General features: G+C 44.2%; 1 protein-coding gene across 3 annotated transcripts in view; it reads left to right on the forward strand.

The window, feature by feature from the left end:
- Positions 1–15,256, forward strand: part of GLRB (glycine receptor beta) — a 268,016-nt gene that overhangs the window by 109,719 nt on the left and 143,041 nt on the right. The window lies entirely within an intron of this gene.

The raw sequence follows: 15,256 nt of genomic DNA on the forward strand, positions 1-15,256 counted from the left end.
AGGATAGCTCCTCCATAGAACTCATCCACCCAAACCTCATACCTACAGAGGTCGTAGCATGGTAAGATAAGTTTGATTATTTGCTTGCGTACACTTACTCGTAAAGATGCAAGTGTACTCTCACATGCGCACACATGCACAAAAATGTAGGTGAAATGCATTTTATCTGGGAAAGTCAAAACAGTAATTTTCATGTAGGGGCTGTTATTCAACTCCTGGCCATGGAGCACAGAAGCCCTGCTTTCCCCAGTATTGGGGTATCTTTCATAGATTCACATGCTTGAATCATTTCCCGTCGTCGAAGTGTGAGTCCCATGGTACATAAAAAGCATTAAGTAATTACTCTAACATTAAAGTTAATAGAGAAAAACCATTCACTTTAATATCTCGTCCTAGTCATTAGGTATAGTTTAAACTCCAGCCAGTCAGGTGACAGCACCCTCTAGAACCCTCTCCACAGAACCTCCAGGCTCTCAGGTTTACTATCGCACATAGAGTGAAGGGAGTCTCCCTGGCTCTGCTCAGTTCTTCTTCTTGGCCTTCTGATTTCTTTAGATCTTGCTTTTCAACGTACTCTTCAAAAAGATCTCTCTTCAGGCATTGTGAGTCTTGTGGGAAATTAAGACTTCACGCAGATGATCCCCACAAGAGATTTATCTACTGCCTTCACCCTGAACATCAGGTGAGAGACTAAAATTTGCAGGACATTTTCTCAAAAAACCTTGAGCGATAGAGAAGGACGCCTTCTTCTGTGGCTACAGAAGCTTAAAACAAAGGACAATCCTTTTATCTGACGAGGAGAGTGAATCCTCTTTAAAGACTTCAGCATCTAAAAAAAGAGCTAGTGAGACAGAGCTGGTATCTCCTAAGGCTGCTAAGGTGTTGAAAAAACATCATCCCACCTAAAAACATGAAGATCAGCCTTCATCACCAAAAAAGGAAGCCGCCCCTCTTAAGGGTCAATCTGTGCCGTCTATGCCTTCAAAATCCTCTTAAAAAACGAACCAGGAATCAAGGTCTCTTCCTGAGACAATTTTACCTCACAGAAAAGATGTTCCGTCCCCACGCGCCGACTTTCTCTTCTCCTCGGCCCAAATGATTGTCATCGGCATCTTCTCCGTCGATGTTGGTATCCGTGAAGGTGAGACAGTCATTGATAGTTTCGTCTTCATCATCGATTGAAAAATAAGCGCCCCCCCCCCCCCCCCTCCATGCATTGCAGGCAATACCTAAAGATATATAGATGGGATCCCGGAATCCGAACCTCTTGAGGATAGATTGCTTTCTGACCCCATGCACACTAAAGTAATTTCGCTCCCGTATATGAAAATAATCAACAACTCTCCAGACCCTCTGGTGAGCCTGGGTGCTCACTGGCAGGCAGACCTGGGGGAACTTGAGGAAGCGAACTGGCATTATAGCTATCCTCCCCGCTGGAGGTGGCCATACTGCCACGACTGCGGCTGGTTTAGCTTAAAATATTTCACAGCACCTCCATACCACTTATCACTTTATTTAAGATGGGTCGCATTACTGAGGCTGACTGCATGCGGAAGTGTAGGGAGACAGACTCCTTTTTCCACACAATCTGGGATCGTTCACTCATTCAATGGTTTTGTATCGCTGACATGGTGTGATTGAAGAGGTATGTGGGAGTACCTAGCCAATGTACCCCAAGACATATTTACTCAACATTTGGATTGCCACAGATTTCAGTCGCATGGACAAATTATGGGCGACAGTGGGTTATATGATTGCGAAAGAAAATATTGCATGTTAATCGGGAGGTCCTGGAATTGCTAAAGATAATGGAATGGGAACATGATGTTGACGTGTATGCTGGCGGGTCGAGCTGTTTATGTAAATAGAGGATACTCCAAAAAATGGGATAAAGTTTGTGGGAACTGGAATACGTATAGAGAGAATATTTGTACCTCTCCGTCACAACAGGTCAGCGAGCCTTCCGCTCCACCTCCTATAGATTCACCACCTGAGGATGTAGGGGTTTCCAATACCCTTATGGAGAGAGCAGCAAAGAGGTTTCAGCTACCTATGGTCACTAAACAGGCTGATTTTGTTTCTTATATGATTTCAAGGAACAAACATAGAGACCGGTCTGACCTATCCCAATTTTAGACTTCATATGGCAGGAGGGCTTATAGGTCATAAACTCCAGCCTCATTTCCGGCAGTCTTGCCTAAATTGGTAAAGAAATACAAGGCTCCGGATAATTCTCCTGCCTTCCTTATTGGGCAACCTAAACCTGACTCCGTGATATCACAGGCGGCACAGCGTCGTGCCAGAAATCCTGCATCTCCATTATCGGCCCCTTATGGAAGAAGTCTTGATTCCATCAGCAAAATATTTTCCACCATGGTGGCAACAACTGTCAAGGCGGGCAATTCTCTCTATCCCAGTCAGATCCGACCTGCGAAAGGTCCGATCACATTTGCCTTTTATAGAAATGTTGCCGGATGAATCCAAGGCGGAAGCATTAAAGATTCTGCAGGAGGGAGAAAAGATCTCGGCTGAGATCATCGACTGGTCAGTGGATGTTTCTTCCACAGGATCCCGCCAACTGGCTGAGGCTAAGGTCTTGAGGCATTGGGACTAGCTTAAGCCTACATTTTTAGGCAAGAAGTTCAAACAAAAGTGATTGACATGCCTTATGATGGCGAATCCCTATTTGGTCAGCACATAGACCAAGCCCTTCAGACCATCAAAAAGGATACTGATACTGCAAAAGCTCTTGGCACTCTACAGTTTAAAAAAAACGCCCTTTCGGTGAGCAAGAGGTCGTGGCTCATCATCCTTTCGAGGAGGCTACAACCAGTATAAACAATATCAACCGTACCAAGGTCAATCAAGGTACTCATCTGCACAACAGCAAGTCATTTAAGCACCTCCTGCCGCAGCCTACAAACATTAGTGGAAAGACTGCCTAGAGAGGCAAAGATAACTCCAAGAAACGGTGACAACCACCCACTGCCGGCCACTGTTCCCACCAATCCAGTCAAGGTTGGTGGACGAATTTCCTGTTTCTTCTCTGAATGGTCTGCAATAACGGACAGAAGGGTTTTGGACATGAAGCACTTCATGACCATCCGTGCCCGCTGATGGGAGATCTGGATAGCGACCTGGAATCCTTGCAGGATTGGCTTGAGGAGAGGCTAAATTATCTGGCCCCGGTTAGACCTCCTCGATCATTATCTAAGCGGGTGTCTGCCCCGTGGTTTACTGGTGCAATGCTTGCTTCTCGCAGGCAGTGCAAGGTGGCTGAAAGGACCTGGCGAGCCCAGTACAATCCAGAAGCCAAGCTCGAATACAGGACTATGGTCAAAGCCTACCATCGAGCGATTCTGGCTGAGAAGAACAGCTATTTTGCCAGGAGGATCGAGGATGCTTCGAACTCCTGCAAAGAGATCTTCTCGATCGTTAGGGAATACATCACCCCACGGTCGAACGCGACCCAGTCCGCTCCCAGTCAGAAGTGGGCCTCGGATCTGGCTGGCTTCTTTACCGCGAAGATCAAGACGATACAGGAGTCGTTTCCATAGCAGCCGGCGGCTGTCCTGCCTGGCCCCGATGTTGGCTCTGTCCCACCGATTCCCTCGGGACCTGTCCTGTCAGACTTCCCGCCTTTACCTATGGCCTCCTCCTTGGCTTTGCTGGCCAATCTTAAATCTGGGTCACCGCTCGATCCATGCCTGGCCAAATATTTGGCGAGGATGGCGGAGGTAGTTAACCCGCTGGTCAACCCTCTCCTGAATCGTTCCCTTAGCCTAGGTGAGGTCCCCTCGGCGTGAAAGCGGGCCATGGTCATTCCTTTGATTAAGAAGCCAGGTTTGGCTCCTGAGGTCTTGGCAAATTATAGGCCGATTTCTCTTCTTCCGGCTTTAGCCAAGACCCTGGAGAAGCATGTTCACAGCGTGCTTTCCAATTTTTTGGAAACCAACGACCTTCTTCACCCCACTCAGTCGGGCTTTCGCCCTAATCTGAGCACGGAGACGGCGTTGTTGGAGGTTTCTGAGGCCATCAAGGAGATGCTAGATCTGGGTGGTAGAGCGATGTTGATCATGCTCGATCTGTCGGCGGCCTTCGACACCGTCCCCCATGAGGGTCTCCTCTGCAGACTTCATGAGATCGGTCTGAGGGGGACTGTGTTTAGATGGTTTACATCTTTTCTAGCTGGTCGCCGACAGTCGGTCTGGGTTTCCTCGGCTTCCGCCGAGATGCCGCCATTGGAAGTCGGAGTCCCGCAGGGCTCGGTATTGAGCCCGACTCTGTTTAACATCTTTATGACCCCTTTGGCGGCTCTGGCGGAGTCCTATGGAGCCCAGATCGTATCCTATGCGGATGACACCCAGCTGCTCTTCACCTGCCGGAAAGGGGAGGACTTTGACGGAGAGAGTATCCGTGAGTGCCTTGGGGCTGTTTTTAAATGGCTCCAACTGATTAGCCTCAAGTGTAACTCAGATAAGTCGGAGGTACTCTTCTTCGGCTGTCAATCCGACCCGGACTGGCAGATGTGGTGGCCGACGGACATGTCTCCACCGAGCCAGTCTTCGCAGGTGGCGAAGAATCTGGGGGTCAAAATTGACAACGGCCTGACCCTCAGATCTCAGATCCTTACTCTTACAGGCACATGCTTTGGACTTCTCCGCATGCTGCGGAAGTTCTTTCCGCTGCTTTCAGAGGATCACAGGAGGATTACGGTGCAGGCCTTGATCGGTTCAAGATTGGACTATGCTAACATCTTATATCTTGGCCTGCCCGAATACCTCCTGCAGCGGATGCAGGTGGTCCAAAATGCGGCGGCCCGCGCCATTTTTGGTCTGCACAGGCGAGCGCATGTTTCTGGCCTGTTACAGGCACTTCATTGGCTGCCTATCCGACAGCGGATAGTTTTTAAAACCTTGACTCTTGCCCATAAGGCCTTTTATTCCACCGGGGCTAAATATCTGCAGAGGAGGCTTAGGCAATACTGCCCGTCGCGATCCTTGAGATCAGAATCGCAGCTTCTTGCCATTGTTCCCCGTGTGAGGAGGGCCCGACTGGGAGGTCGTTCTTTTATGCTTCGGGCTCCTCAGCTTTGGAACTCTTTGCCCTTTGCGTTACGAAGCAATTCCAATTTGCTATCCTTTAGTAAGGCCCTAAAAACCTGGCTGTTTGCTTCTCAGGTTTTAAAATTTTCTTTGTTCCCCTTCTGTATTCTTTATGTGTTATGTTTGCTTTTAGGATGTCAATAAAGCGCCGGGACACTCACTGAGTAGCCGTGCGCTATAAAAGTCACAAAATAACATAACATAACATAGTTTCCAAGGGTCACAATTTGGAATTCTTAAAGATTCCTCCAACTTACCCTTCCAAGGTCGTCGTCCTGCTAATCTAAAAGCGCTTTTGTCCCAAATAAAAATAATGTTAAAGAAGGGAGCGATTTGAAGTGGTACCAAATTTACAGAGGGGAACAGGGTTCTATTAGAGGTTTTTCCTCCTAAAAAAGAAATCGGGAGAGTGGCGTCCCGTTTTAGACCTTTGTTGCCTCAACAAATTTCTAAAAAAGCAATCCTTCCAAACGTTGTCTCTTCAGGAAGTGCTTCGTTTGATAAATCTAGAAGATTTCATTGCGACCGTAGACCTTCAGGATGCCTTTTTTTCACATCCCTATCCTCCCCAGACACAGGAAAATCTTGCGCTTCAGAGTGGCTGGCAGGGATTTCCAATCCAAAATCCTAGCTTTTGGCCTTCGCTCAGCGTCCAAGTGTTAACCACTGTCCTAGCACCAGTAGCGGCCCATCTACGTCAGGACGGAGTTCAAATCTTCCCTTATCTGGACGATTGCCTCTTAAAGGCGAAATCTTTCACAGTTGTAAGCAGTCCCACTCAAAGATGTCTTTCTCTCGTCCAAACCTTGGGTCTCTCAATAAATCTACCAAAGTCTCAGTTAACCCCCTCAAAGGTAAAAACATTCTTAGGAGCAACATTGGACACTATCAGGCAAAGACCTTTGTCTCACTAGAAGGAAAACAAAAGAATTACAAGTTAGCAACTTTTCTGCTCACAAGAAAGTCCATTTCAGTCCGCAAGTACAAATCGCTTCTGGGAATGTTGTCCTCTCTCATTCCCCTAGTTCCCAACTGTCGTCTGCGAATGAGACCCTTGCAAGAGGAGCTGGACAAGCAGTAGCTACAGATCTCCGGGTCCAGATAGCAGAATAACACCTCAAATGAAAGAAGCGCTCCTATGGTAGACTTGCATCCCAAACATAGCGGCAGGCCTATTGTTCATAGTGGACTTGCCAGGTTTCACAATAACAACTGATGCATCCCTCAAAGGGTGGGGAGCACATCTAGAAGGACTGACGGGGAAGGGAAAATGGGACAACCACCAACTAACATTGCACATTAACCTTCTAGAGTTGAAGGCAATATTCCTGGCTTTGAAATCTTTCTCTCAATAATATCAGGAGCTTCAGTATTAATTCGGACAGACAACACAACCAGCATGCATTATTTAAACAAACAAGGTGGGACAAGATCAACCATGCTATCCCTGCAGTCACAGCAAATCTGGGATTGGGCTATACAACATTGGATAACAGTGACAGCAGTGCATGTTTCAGGAGTGGCCAACATCCTAGCAGACTCATTGAGCAGGTCAATTGCAACCAACCACAAATGGGAACTTCACCAACCAAAGTTGGATCACATCTTTCTGTTGTGGGGCAAACCGAGTTTGGACCCATTTGCAACCAGTCGGAACCGCAAAGGCCAATTCTTCACCCTGTGGCTACCGCAACAGGGATTGTGCGTGAATGCGTTTTCGATAAATTGATCAAAGATTTATGCTTGCGCCTTTTTTCCAATTCCTGTAGCCCCAAGGGTGTTTAGGAAGATGAGGAAAAAACCCTGCCGAATACTTCTCATAGCTCCCCAGTGGCCTCACCAATTCTGGTTCACAGAACTTCTGATACTATCGGAGTGCAAACGCAGACTGTTGCGCCCATTACAGAACTTACTGACAGTGAACTGCTGCCATGTCTGCCATCCGAATCCAACAGCTCTGCGATTAGCAGCTTGGCTCCTGAATATTTTGAGTTTGCCGACTTAGTTATACCTGCTAACTGTTGGGAGGTCCTAGCTATTGCCAGGGCGCCCTCCACTATCAAGACTTAAGAACTGAAGTGGAAGAGAGTCTGTCATTGGTGTGCAACTTCTGAAGTGCACCCTATTCAGTCTTCGCCAGAACAATTACTGCCTTTTTTCCTCCAACTGGCAAAATCTGGCCTTTCTCAATCTACTTTTAAGGTATTCCTTGCAGCGATTTACAGGTTTCGACTGCAAAATGGCACAACCTCTTTGGTCATCAAGAATAATAAAACAATTTCATAAGGGATTGTTTAGAATGTTCCCTCAAATTAGGCGCCCTCCTCCGCCTTGTCATCTCAACATTGTACTAGTGCAACTCATGAAAGCTCCCTTTGAGCCTATTCATAGGGCTGATCTTAAATTAAATTAATGTCATGGAAAACATCACTTCTACTGGCTCTTACTTCAGCTAGACGAGTAAGCGACATACATGCTTTCACTACTCAACATCCTTTCCTACAGTTTACTAAGGACTCTGTTATACTTCGAACAAATCCAACCATTATTACTAAGGTCCCAACAGATTTTCACTTAAACCAGTCATCCTAAAGACTTTGTTCCCAAATCCAAAGACACTAGCAGAAAGGGCCTTACACTCCCTGGATGTTAAGAGATGTATAACATTTTACTTGCAGAAAACAGCCTGTATCCGAAAGGCTGATCAGCTTTTTGTGGCCTATGGAAAAATCAGGAAAGGGTATCCAGTGACTAAACAAACTATAGCACATTGGATTTCCCGTGCGATCCAATGTTCGCCATCAGCAAGCAGGCAAACCTCTACATTCAATAGTGAAAGTGCATTCTACGCGAGCAGTCTCCTAATCAACCGTTCTCTTTGCCGGTGTGCCTGTTCAACAAATTTGCAGAGCAGCAACTTGGTCTAGCAGGCACACTTTTACCTAGCATTATTGTCTGGAACCTGCGAGTAATGCTGATACAGCTGTGGGATAGGCATTGCTGCGTAATCTTTTTCTATGGGGTGAGCCTCTATCCTTCCCACCTTCATTTAAGTTTTAAAATTTCTATATTTAAGGTCACAGTGACTGTGCATAGGCATTGTCAGATTACTATATAGGTATATAAATTAGTACATAAGTGTGATATACACTGGATGATGTACAATTGTCTTTCGTATTCTGTGTACTACATTCTTTCTTGTATGAACATTTATACCTATGTGATAACTGCTATATACTCTGATTCAAGCATGTGAATCTATGAATGATACCCCAATACTGGAGAAGAAAATAAGTTACTTGCCTGTAAACTGTGGTTATCCAGTATTGATATCTTTCATAGATTCACATGTGACCCAACCTCCTCCCCATAGAGGCTTCCTGTTTTATTTTACACATAATACACTTCTGCTGCTTGAAAATCTGAGAGCCTGGAGCCTCTGTGGAGAGGGTCCTAGAGGGTGCTGTCACCTGATTAGCTGGAGTTTGGACCATACCTAATGACTAGGAGGTGTTATTAAAGTGAAGGATTTTTCTCTATTAATGAGTTATTAAAGTTAATGATTATTCTATATTAACGTTAATGTTAGAGTAATTGCGTACTGCTTTTTATGTACTGAGGGACTCCCACTTCGATGGGGAATGATTCAAGCATGCGTATCTGAGAGATACCAATACTGGAGAACCACGGTTTACAGGTAACTTATTTTCTTTTATTCTGCTTGCAATTTGAGATAGCTAAATATAAATTTGTGTCCACTGCTAGACTTTATATTGTCATTGGAATCATTGATCTCTTGATGTCCACAGTTCAGGTTGTGGATGCACACAATCTGTAAGTCTCAAGAAAGCTTGATGTTCTGGTGTTTTACAGGTATTTGTAGTGCATGTTTGGCCCTTTTGATACGCTCCCTCAGAATACTTGTCATTAACACAGTCCAAATTACATAAATTTAGCAAACATATGTGCAGTTAAAATGAGTATTGTATCATTTATTATGAAATGTGGTCCAAACAAGACAAAAACAAGAAAATTCATGGTAAAGGATAAAATTATTGATAAGGTGCCACATTTTAATTATTTTCGGAATGTTTTTAATAACAAATTAAATTGGGATAATCTAATTGTGGCTAGGAGTGAAAACACCAGCAGAATAATAGAGGGTCTTTTTCGCTTTACTGGTAAGCTCGGACATAAACCGGTTGCAGAAATGTTGACTTTATATAAATCCAAATACCTGTAAGTAGCCACCTTTGGGGCAGGTGTATTAGGCTACCAAAGAAGCTCCCAGATTCAGATTTTAGAGAACACCTGTTTAAAAAGATTGATGATTCATAGTAGTTCTTCAACACTTTTCTGTCACTCTGAAGTGGGTCTGGATTAAGTAAAAGATAGGATAAATATTGCCCCATTGATTTTATGGGGGGAAATCTGGACCTCCTGAGGTTTATTATTCTCAAGGAGTATTCTTAGCGATTGTATGAATCTTGATAATGCAATGTTACTTCCCTGGCTTTGTTATGTCAAAGATACTTTTTTATAAAATAAGCATGGAAAATTACTATGATAATCCCGAGGGTATTCAATCTAACATGAAAAAGGTTATAAAAAATGCTTTTCGGACTGAATTATGTATGTCTAACCGGGATCAGGGATCACCAGATTGTGTTTCCAAGTCAACAGCAATTTTATTTGTCTTAAACTATGCATGTTCAATCGCGTTTCCTTATGACCAGATTTAGTCTTTGCACGTTGCACTTTCTTGTAGCTTTTCCCAATCGGGCAGGTTGGTGTGAGACTAACCCCCTTTCCCTGCAATAATTCAGCCCATCAGAGCACAATGCACTTTGTTGTTTTGCACACTTCATAAAGACCCAAGGGCTCGTTATATTAAACCAGTCTCTTTTCTTATCAGGAGGGTTTTAATTACCTACAGTCATTATCTTCTGCTGCTATATGCAGCACTGTGCTTAACTTCGTGAGAATTGCACTTTTAATCAGGAAACATTATGAATTGTACAATGAATTAACATTTTTAGTCTTCTTATGGATTTTTAATATCTTGTATTAACATTGTCATAGAACGATTGGAGGTTTTCTTCAAATCTGTGCTGGGATAATATGACTTAGGAAAAGAAAACTGGTGTACTGCATATCTAATCTATGCACAACTTCACTTATGAATATTGTCTTGTTTTTCTTTTTTATGTATTTAAACTTTTATGATTCGATTGAATCGAATAAAGTTATTTGAACTGAGTATTACATATGATAAGACTGCAGTCACTTAAAAAGATGTCAAATGGGCATCACATGTTTAATGCAAAATGTCACAAAATGATTAAAGTAAATTGAGTAATAAACCTCCAAACCAGGTGACACAAAATTGTATGAGTTGCTACTTAATACAATGTTTAAATAACACTTCATTAAGACCTTCAGTTTCTCTCTTGATTTCACCAGCCTATGTTCATTGTGAAAGGTGAGTGCTATTCAAATACTGTGAGAAAATGCCCCTCTTTGCTTGGTAACCTCAATTTTTCTACTGAATTGTTGGCTGGTTTTACTGGCTGCACACTCCAGCACTGATGTCAAGTGCTTGTTGTATGTGCCCTGACCCCTAAAACACATAGATATTAGCTAATCTGTGAATCGGTTATTTAACTTTTCTATGAAGCCATAGTATATGGTGCAGAAATGCACTCATGACATGAAAAGTTAAACGTGGACTGCAGTGCCTATTGTGCCTTCCACTAGTGTCACCAGGAAAATGTGGCTTTAGGCCTGCCATTGTAGCCTGACTGCCGCTGTGTCAAGCCTGCAGTGCAACCTGTTAAAATAACCCTTTTTGAGAGGTTAACAAAACTCGGTTTAAAATTTGATAGTCACCCCTATGTAAGCCTTGTAGCCCACAAGGTAGGTTGCATGGTATTTTAAGACTGGAGCATGTAGACAATTAATGTACCCATGCTTGTACAGTGACAAGGTCCCAAAAGCTATTTGCACTGTGGCAGGCTAGCTTCCCTGTATAGAAAACCAGAGTGCAGATTTAATGCTAGTACTGCGATCTCAGGTAGTTGTAAATTAAATGTATTGGTGAAGTCAGATTTTTGATAATGCTTAAAGAAAAGTAACTTTTAGAAAGTTGCCATTTACTTGCCTGAACTGTCAGAATATTAATTAGCATAAGCCTCTGCCAGGCCCCAACCTGTGCTGAAGACTAGAAATCAGTGTTAAAGAGGTGTAAAATGCTTCCCAGGAACAAACAGGCTGGCTTGAATGGGCAAAGATGACCCACTTTAACTCCACAGATATTCAGAGCAGGGGCTATGGGCATCCTGTTGACAGCACACCATCAAATCCTGCTTAACAGGCTTTTTGAGCCACATGTAGCAATTAAGCACACTTGAAAGGCAGAGAACAGTATACCTGTGTATGCCCTCTCTGTTTGCTGAATTACCCTGCTTTTGTCCTACCAGAGGTCTGTGTCTGGGTGTGTTGTGCATACAGTGCCTGCTTCAATCCGGAATTTAGTGTTCAATATAGTAGGACCCTGGTGATGTCCCCTTGACGCTCCCACAAACACCCCTCTGCCTTCAGAGCCCAAGTTTAGTGTGGCAAAAGACTTAGGCCATCTTGCGAATGCCTGAAAGGGTTGACTTAGCCACGGGAACCTTTACCCTATTGGTTAGGGCATTCCCTAGAGTAATTTACACCCAGTAGCTCATGACGGGCATCAATGTGGCATTTCCAGACATTCACTTAAGAACACTCTTGAAAATGCTCTAGCATATAGTATTTTGGGCCTGATTGTAGTAAGGCAATTGCGAATAACTTAAAGCATGGGTAGGTTGGACTTTGGAACTTTTACCCCATTGTTTAGGGCGTGCAGAGGAGTCCTCCTGCTCACTAGCTAGTGCCATGCATAAATGTGGCACCCCAACAGAACACTGCTGGACTTGCCAAAGGATACCACGCAGACTGAACCATCTGCACTTTGCATCTGTTACCTAATGAGAACGGCCTGCAGCGATTGGACCCCTTTTAATTTGAAATTCAGCAACTGAAAGATCTCGAAGGATCAAAAAGCTGATCCTCTGGGTGGCTTAACGAACACAAAGCTGAAGAGGGCGTTCCCCTGAAGAATTCCAGCTGATCTGTGGCACCAGGACCTGGATTGGACTTTGCTGTTTCCCTTAGCTTGATAACCTAGGAGTCTCTATGTGCTCCTCCTAGGGTCCTTGGATGCGTACTCTTGTGGTGTTTGGGCAAAAGCTTTCCTCCAGATCAGTGGAACTCTGAAACTTTTTAGAACTTTTTGACTTCCAGACTTTCACCGATACCAATACATTTTATGTAGCCAACCCTTGCTCCATGGTCCTGATCTACTGTGACCATTCGCTACCATTGCCGCTTCATTTTGTGATGCGACTTTAACTTAAATCATTAAAAATCCATATTTCAAGTTCTGTATATCCGGTGTTTGGATATTTTTAGTGTTATGTTGCTTAATAATTTTTTCTTTCTTTTTGTTGTTTTTGGCTTTTTAACTGTTTTTTATACTTGTAGCTCATTTACACATTTTGTGCAAGTCAAACCGATCTGCTCTGTGACACAGCTAACCAGGGGTTGAGCCCTGGTTTAAATTACTGCGATGTTTGAATGCATCTCATACAATTGTTACTTCATTACTTGTGATGGCCACCCAGCCATCCCATTCAGTGAACCACTTTTGCACAGATACCAAAACAATAACATAAACTACAATACAAAGTCTGTTTATCCCCACCCACCCACAACCCACCTCCCAACCAAATCACTCGTCTGTGCCTACTCTCCAGTAGGAAGAGTATGGTCATTTGATTCAGTAGGTGAGTGCGATAAGCCATCTGTATTTGCGTACTGTAATCCCACCTTATGCTGTAAGGTGAAATCAAGTCTGCAGAGAGATTGAAACGCAGGGCAACTTTTTCCCCTTTATTGCCATCAGCTACTTGAGGAGTCTGTGATCTGTTTGTACCACAGACTTTGTCAGAGGCAAAAATGACATGAATCTTCGAAATACCTACATTCTGTGAATGCATTCTTATTTCAACACCAGATCAGTTCTGATGCATAGAGTAGTTTGTGGTTGATTTAAGGCCAATGAATCATACCTCCTTGTCTTCATAAGCTGTGTGGGAACTGCTCCTACTCCCTTTTCTAAAGCATATATCTGCATAATGAGGGTCTGACCATGATCATGGGCCTTCAACACAAGTGCATTGCATAGTGTGGCCTTTAAGTCAGCAAATGCCTTCTGACACTCTTCTTTACAGATGACCTTCATGGGCTATTTCCTAGTGGTCAGGGCAGTCACAGGGGCAACTATGGTTTCATAGTTTTGACACAGAGTTCAAGTAGTGACCAATAAAGCCCTTATCTGGATGTGGGTCGTGAGAACCTCCCTTTCTAGGACTGCCTGGACTTTTGCCTAAAGGGGTTTAATCTTCTCATTACCCACCTGATGACCTAGATGAACAACAGACTGACCAACCAACTTAGTACTTGGCTTCCTTGACGATCACTTTGGCCCCCTGCATCCTCACCATCCTCACCCGCTCCAAAAGGTAAATATGGTCTTTTTATGAGTTACTGATCAAAGTAGTGTCACCCAAGTAAGCCACACAGAGCCCTGGTTGACAGTCACTGGAAAATGGCAGGAGCATTCTTCAATGCAAAAGCTATAACCTTAAATTGGTCACTCTGGGTTGAAAATGCTGTCTTCTTGGAGTCTGTGTCAAGGCAATCTCCCATTAGCCACTACTCAGATCAAAAGTTCGAAGGCATTTTGCTGAGCCCAGCTTATACACCATGTCAATGGCTTAGGAGATAGAATTGGGCATCTCGTTTGGGCTCCGTTGTTAGACTGTGATAGTCCACACAGAAACCTACATCATCTGATCCCTTCTTGAGCAGCAACATGACTGAGCAGGCCCATGGATTAAGGAAGGGCTCAATAACACCCACATCTAGCTTCTTGTCCACTTAAGTCTTAGTGCACTGTTAGATCCACACTGACATTCTGTTTGTCTTATTTTTAAAAGGGGTCTTTGTGTCTTCTGTATTTGTTTCAAACACAAAGCGGAATCAGCCCTGGGGGAAGCAAGAGTGGGGAGAATCGTCTCAACACTGCTTTACAGCCTGCTTGCTGTTCAGTTTTGTATTAAAAGGCAACCTTAACTTCCTCACTGAACCATAGTTCTCATTGTCTTGCCAAGTCAGGGAGTGGACCCCTCTTCTCCTTGAGTTCTTAGGCCATTGCCAAGTATGGAAGCGTGACATCCCTGCATAGACCAGGCTTCCCTTGATTGCCTTGAAACACCCTTGCATTTCCCGTGTGACACCAGTGTCAAATAGTTGACATCAAAGATCATTTTGACAGCTTTGCAGGGACCTCACCACTTGTCCTCCATAGCCCGGGAACTGACTGGTTTTAGAACTCAAACTTTCTGGTCCTCCTGGTACTTAATCAGTATAGCCTTTTTCAGCTCCTGTCTGGCCTGAAGATTGTCCTTCACTTTACCCATGAGCTAGTCCATCAGCCTCCTGAGGCTTTGGAGTATAATCCACCACATTGCAGGCCTTAGAGTTGCTCTCCCACCCCTCCTCCTTGACCAACATCCTGTAATCTTGGACAGGTTGTCAAAGAAGTAGTTCAGAGATACTGGACCCTACTCCTATCTGCATTTTGTTGCTGTAAGCAAACATGCATGGCAAGAGAAGCTACTCTTCTTGAGGGGATCAGATTGAGTCCCCATCATGCAATTTAGGGACTTATTGAATGAAGCTTTCCACCCATCAGTTGATCTGGGTGTGGTATTCTGTGTGGTAGGTCACACTTAAATCTTGCCCCATTGCTTTCATATAAAAGGAGATGGCATTTGTTACTGTGTCTGAAACAATGGTCTGGGGGAAATCCATCCCTGAAAAGATCCAAAGGAGAGCTACAGCTGCCACCTTGGTACTAGTACTTCTCAAGGACGCTTCCTCGGGGGACCTGGTGATGGGGTGATCCACCACACTCGGAAATGTACTTGTTGCCTGAGGATGAGGGAGGGTCAAAAGTTCAATTTGCCAGTTCAGACCCGCTCAAAGAGTAATCCCACCAC

The sequence above is a fragment of the Lissotriton helveticus genome, chromosome 2_1, assembly GCF_964261635.1.
Source record: "Lissotriton helveticus chromosome 2_1, aLisHel1.1, whole genome shotgun sequence".
Taxonomy (NCBI): Eukaryota; Metazoa; Chordata; class Amphibia; order Caudata; family Salamandridae; genus Lissotriton; species Lissotriton helveticus.